Here is a 6191-nt window from a genome sequence, read left to right as displayed (position 1 = left end):
ATGTACAAAATACTTTCTAAGACCAGTTATTTCTGATATTTGACACCATTCAACTTTATCTAATGCAATATATATAGATATATATACACACACACATACAAAACGTTGAGTACTTTATATTAAAACTGAGAGAGGACCAAATTAGTACTCAGTGGTCGCAGTTCTCTACTGCCCCTCTGGGGCACCGACAATGTCCCCAAGAATTCTACAGTTTCTCCTAATGATTCGACCCTCAATCTACCTCATAAACAGGAGCGCCATTTCACGAAAAAAAGACTTGGGGGAAGGGGGCAAAGGAGGCTTCTCGTGTGGGCCTCCCAATTCAAGGGAAGGCCCAATGCTACGAAGTAATTTGCACGTATGTAATGTGTTAATGTGGCTTAACAAGAAATGTCTCACAAAAACTGCCATTATTTGAGGTCCACTTTCGAGCTTGAATGGGGGCGCACCTGACTCATAAATGTCATACTGTTTAAAAAGTTCAGTAGGAAATTACATAAAGAAGCTGTATTATTCAAATAAATGCTGGTATCAGCTGACATCATTTCCTTCGCATGTACACTATATTATCAAAAGCACTGAGAAAGCCTGATCTGAGAATGGAGTTCATTTTCAGTACATTTGGTGGTGAGTGATGTTAAGTAGCTGTTTTCCTTCTAGTCTATCACTTATAAATTAGGGACTGCTAGTGCAGAAAGCCCTCGAGTAGCTTTGCACAAAATTAGAAAACAAACCTCTTAACGACATTCCAAAATGATTCAGATATGGACTCTGGTAACTTTTATAAGTTCACTGGGTGACTCCCAGTGTATAGTATGGCATAATGAATTATTATATAGAAAAAATTAATAATTCTTCTCTTTCCAATTCCGTCAGTGTATCATTATCCAGAATAAGAGCGACAGGAATTCCATGACTTTTTAAAACTACTATGATTGGACCAAAAGTTTGATTCAACTAAAACAGGCCCACATCACTCTACAAAGTTGGGATAACAAAATTATAATCATGAGACTTTGCTTTGGATTCCTTAAGTTCTTAAAATATGTAGTTCTTTATATTTAACTATAGTAGATATTTATATTCAACTAAAATAAGAACATGGAGTCTTAACATTGTTTTTATGATTCCCTGTTCATTTTTGTATAACAATCATCGTTAATCAAAATTTTAAAATATTCTCTCCTTGATATTATGTTATCCTAAATCAGTCCTAAAATTATTTTGTTTACTTTATAACCATTTTATTGATGTTAATATAATCGGCACAGTGGTATATCTAGAATGTTCCACACACTACTAGATATTATGATGCAATAACACTCGAATAAAACAAAAACTCAAAAGGTTCCAATGAAATGATGCACTAATATAACAGTCATCAATTCATAACACAACATATGACTCACAAACAGAACAAACCTGTAATAAATTATCACTTCTAAAAAATAACTAAATTTACCACTCACACCATACAAACTATCTAAATCCTAACTTTCGCATTAACTTAAACTGAAACAGTTTTGTATATCTAACAATAAGCCAATAAAAATATAAATAATATTTTTTAAACTATATATAGTCTACTCATACAGTCTGCACCAACATTTGCAGTCCCTTTGATGGACTCTACGCAGAACTAGTAGTTCTGGAGATACAATACCCACCTCATGATATTCACACTGTCGATTTTGCACCCCTGATAGTAAGCAAGGGGCTGATGGTCCATCTGGATGATGAACTCCTCCCATAGAGGTAGTTCTGGTTTTTACAGATGGTAAATATGATGGCCAGACATTCTCATTCAATCACAAAGTAATTCTTCTCACTAGTCAACAGCTTTTTGCTGATGTACATTACAGAAAACAGTCCATCTTCATGTTCTTCCAGAAGTTCTGCTCCAATTCCAAAGTCTGATGCACTGGCCTGAACAATGCACGTTTGTTGAAGTCTAGCATTCTAAGGATTGGTAAACTTTCTAACATCTTCAACTTTTGGAATGCCATACCTTTCTTAGTTAAGTCAGTCAGTTGTGCAACGACTTCAGCACAGTTTGAGATGAACTTCCTGTAATATCCAGCTAACCCCAGGAAGGGTTTGACTTGCTGCTTGGTTGTTAGAGCATCTTGTATGCATGTTAGCTTCTCCTCTTCCAGGCCCAGCATGGCCAAGTGGTTAGGGCATTTGACTCGCAGTCTGAGGGTCGCGGGTTCGAATCCCTGTCTCAGCAAACATGCTCGCCCTTTCAGCCATGGGGCGTTATAATGTGATGGTCCATCCCACTATTCATTGGTAGAATAGCTCAAGAGTTGGCAGTGGGTGGAGATGACTAGCTGGCTTCCCTCTAGTCTTACACTGCTATTTAGGGATGACTAGTGCAGATAGCCCTCGTGTAGCTTTGCACGAAATTTAAAACAAACAAACAAACAATCTCTTCTTCCATGGCTATCTGTCAGTCACCCACCTTGTGTCCAACAAAGTCTAGCACAGAATAACTGATGTAGCACTTAGATCATCTGATGGTCAGACCTGCTGCCCTCACTCGTCCAAACAGCTCTCTCAGTTTCTCCTAGTAGTCTTCCCATCTGGCTGTGTGGGTGAGAATGCCAGCCACATAATGCTCGATATTGATGGTTTTGTGCAACATCTTCCTCATCATGCAGTTGGATGTCACTGCTGAGTTGACTAACCCAAACAGCATCCTTATGAACTGGCAGCATCCATCGGGTGTCACTGTCAGGAATTTAAAATATTACCTTCTTTTTTTGCCAATTGTCAAAATAAGAAGGCTTTTACTTATATTTCTTAATAGGATAAATATATACTATGGTGTTGGGCTTAGGATTCTTTTACAGTAGGTGTCTGTGACTTGTTAGCAATAAATTCAACGATAAATAAACAGCAAGCACTTCACTTATTTGTAAAATAATGTATATATATCTATATATATATATATATATTCGGAACCAGTTAAATGCATGTATAACAAATTCCTCACACTATAGAGATTATTGCCATATTATAAATACTATATATGTAGTTCTCTTCTTGTCAAAAGTCCACTTAGGCCTATTCAATTACTTTAAATTGCAGCTGACATGCCAAATTATCTTCTCTATTACTATTGCACTAGTATTCTGTGTGTGATTCACTTATAATTGTGGAGTGAGTTACCATAATCTACTGTTAGTCTTACCCTAACATTAAACGTTAGGCATATCACTTCTACAGCAGTTAACTTCACGCCGAACGTTTCCTTGTCTATAACTTTACTCTCTCCTGCTATTGTCTGTCTGCTTTTAACTCTTATTATAACAAAACTAAACAATAATAAAATATTCACACACAAAACATATTAATCAATAATATCTAAACTAAACAGTCTTTTATATCATGACACTCACAAAGTCTTCTCTCACACTCACTCACAATGTGCCCTACTTTATTACAAGTATAGTATATTTTCTCCTTTTTGTATGTTGACTTCTTGTCACCTTTGGTGGCATCTTGCTTCTGGTCAGCCACCTGTGGCTTCAAATTTGAGTTGTTATTCTTGTACTTGCAAGTTATACTCCCTCCATGTGGTTCCATATACTGTTCTGCCAGCTTGATCATTTCGTCCACGTCTTTCTTTTAAGAACGGTGATATGACAGTGTAACATGTAATCATGAACTGTTCAGGTATTAGTAGGTCTTCCAGTCCTTCAAAACTATCTTCAAACTTGGCCATGTCAGTCCACCTTGTGAAATATCACCATAGACATGCTACAAACTGAAATACAGCTTCTTTACTGTCAGGTTTGACTTTTCTGAACTTCCAGCAAAAAACCTTCCTCAGTAAGTTCATAACATTTCAGAAAAGCCACCTTTAACTTGAGACAGTCCATGGCATCTTCTGAAGTTATGCACACATACACTAGTAGGCCTTTTCCTGTGAGAAGGGGGCTGAGACAGACTGCCCAGTCACATTTGTCTCATACCTCACCAGAAAAGCATCCATATCATCTTTCTTTTCATCACATTTGGGCAGCTTGTGTCCTCCATCTTTTTGTTGGATGAGCTTGTGATATCAATATTTGCTCTTATTCTCTCTATTTCTAGTCTCTCCTCTCTCTCTACTTATCTTCTTTCAGCCTTTCTCCCTCTTGTTGTTGTGTAACAAACTCTTATTGATCACCATCATTAAGTACAAGTCACTCGCCCTTCTCTATGCACTTATCAGTCAGTCGACATGGTTATATAGTGTGGTTGTGACCTCTGCAATATTTTCGCCACCATTACATCTGTGCGTATTTACAGCCTATTTGCTGTAATTACACTGACATTACGATGTTCTACACCATTACAGCCTATTTGCTGCTGTTGTTTACATCTACTTATATTGCTATTTACCACTGTAGATCTTGGCTGGCTCGTTACTGTCAGGTTTTATGTATGGGCTGGATTCTTTACAGTAGTTATCTGTGACTTGTTGGCAATAAATTTCAACAATAAAAAAACAGTGCACAGTCCACTTGTTTTAAAATAATATATTAAAATAAGTCTAACGTATATTCAAATATTTATTGCACTTGTGGTTATCACAGTTGTATCCAGAACTTTAAATAACTCTCTCTTTTTCATCAAAGTCCACACAGGCTAGTTCAGTTACCTTAGAACACAATTTTACAAGAAGAATTATTCTTTCTGTTCTGTTATTAAAATACAATTTATGATAATTTCACTTTAAAAATCGCCACTATACACTATTTTTGACTAAACTCACACTCACGCACTCTAGATCTATGTTTCGAACAAAATTTTCGACGAGCATGTAAACCCCGACAGAGCTCTAGAACGTTCCTTACACTACTAGATATTATGCTGCAATAACACCCAATTAAAACAATTATAAAAACTCAGAAGGTTCTAGCAACACGACACAATAATATAACAATCACCAATTCATAATTAATGAACTACACAACGCATGATTCACAAAAACTTATGTAAACAAACATGCGATAACCTATTGCTTCTAGCATATCTAAATTTACCTCTCGCATTAACTTAAACCGAAACAATTGTGTATATCTAACACACCCAACATTGGTATATTTTCGTACTATTTATTAATTGGATTGTGTAAATAAATTATGTATGCACATACACCAGCCACAAAATAAGTTCAAATCATTATACAGAAATCGTTAAATATCAAAAGTTGTGTATGCTCCTTAATTAATTATCATTCTTGTACCAGTTTTAGTTTTCTCTCTTGAAGAAAATGTTAACTTTTCTTAACATTTTTAGTGCTTGCTTTTCCCCCGTTGTGTATTTTATTCAGTAAATCAAGTTCAAAAGTACCCTAAAAAGCTACGAAAAAAAAAAAGGCTTCTCAATTTGTTAATAATCTCGTACAAGGTCGTATGGAAAGCCGAAGGTTAAAATCATTAATAAATTGACTTACATTTACTGAAGAAGGTTTTATTTTGTTGGAGTTTCAGGCTTGTTAGACGTTATAAAAACTAAAATAAGTATACACATTCGAATACCGACACTACAAGTTTCATAATTTTGACTTCTTAAACCACACTGTTTTTGTTACAATTTTCTTTACTTTAAATTTTTTTAGCGAGTAAATCCATTATCCTTTTTTTTGTACTTTTTTCACAGTATTTTGTTGTTGTTGCTTCTGATCTTTAATACTCTAAGTATTAATTGAGACGCGTTAAGTTTGTATTTCACATCACGTTTCATTTTCAATCGGTTTTTTGGCAGTATTCCATTAACTATTGTTTTACACCTTTAATATATTTTATTATAATCCCAAAGGATATTAACACATATTAAGTTTTAAACAATTTAAATGTAACGGTAATTTCATTTTTGAATACTTACTTTACTTCATTGTCGTCTGGCTAAATATTGTGCTTATTATGGAACTTATTAATGACATTTTGGCTCTGAGGTTCGTAAAGTAGCTGACCCAATCAGATTGCGTTGTGTCTTGAATGTCATACCTAACAACCTGTCCAGTAAGCCAAAATGACATACAATATTCTTAACTTTCTTTAACGCAAACTGGAGTTTATTACGAGATATTTTTGTTAATGTAAATAATATGTAATATAATAATATAATATAATGTAATAATACAATATAATGTAATATAATAATATAATATAATGTAATATAATAATATAATATAA

General features: G+C 34.7%; 1 protein-coding gene across 1 annotated transcript in view; it reads right to left on the bottom strand.

The window, feature by feature from the left end:
- The window catches only part of LOC106467430 (RNA-binding protein 42-like), a 66928-nt gene that overhangs the window by 21221 nt on the left and 39516 nt on the right, over positions 1 to 6191 (bottom strand). The window lies entirely within an intron of this gene.

The sequence above is a fragment of the Limulus polyphemus genome, unplaced genomic scaffold, assembly GCF_000517525.1.
Source record: "Limulus polyphemus unplaced genomic scaffold, Limulus_polyphemus-2.1.2 Scaffold2613, whole genome shotgun sequence".
In the NCBI taxonomy this organism is placed as follows: domain Eukaryota; kingdom Metazoa; phylum Arthropoda; class Merostomata; order Xiphosura; family Limulidae; genus Limulus; species Limulus polyphemus.
The sequence above is the reverse complement of the archived record's forward strand: the minus strand, read 5'-3'. Positions and strand labels throughout refer to the sequence as shown.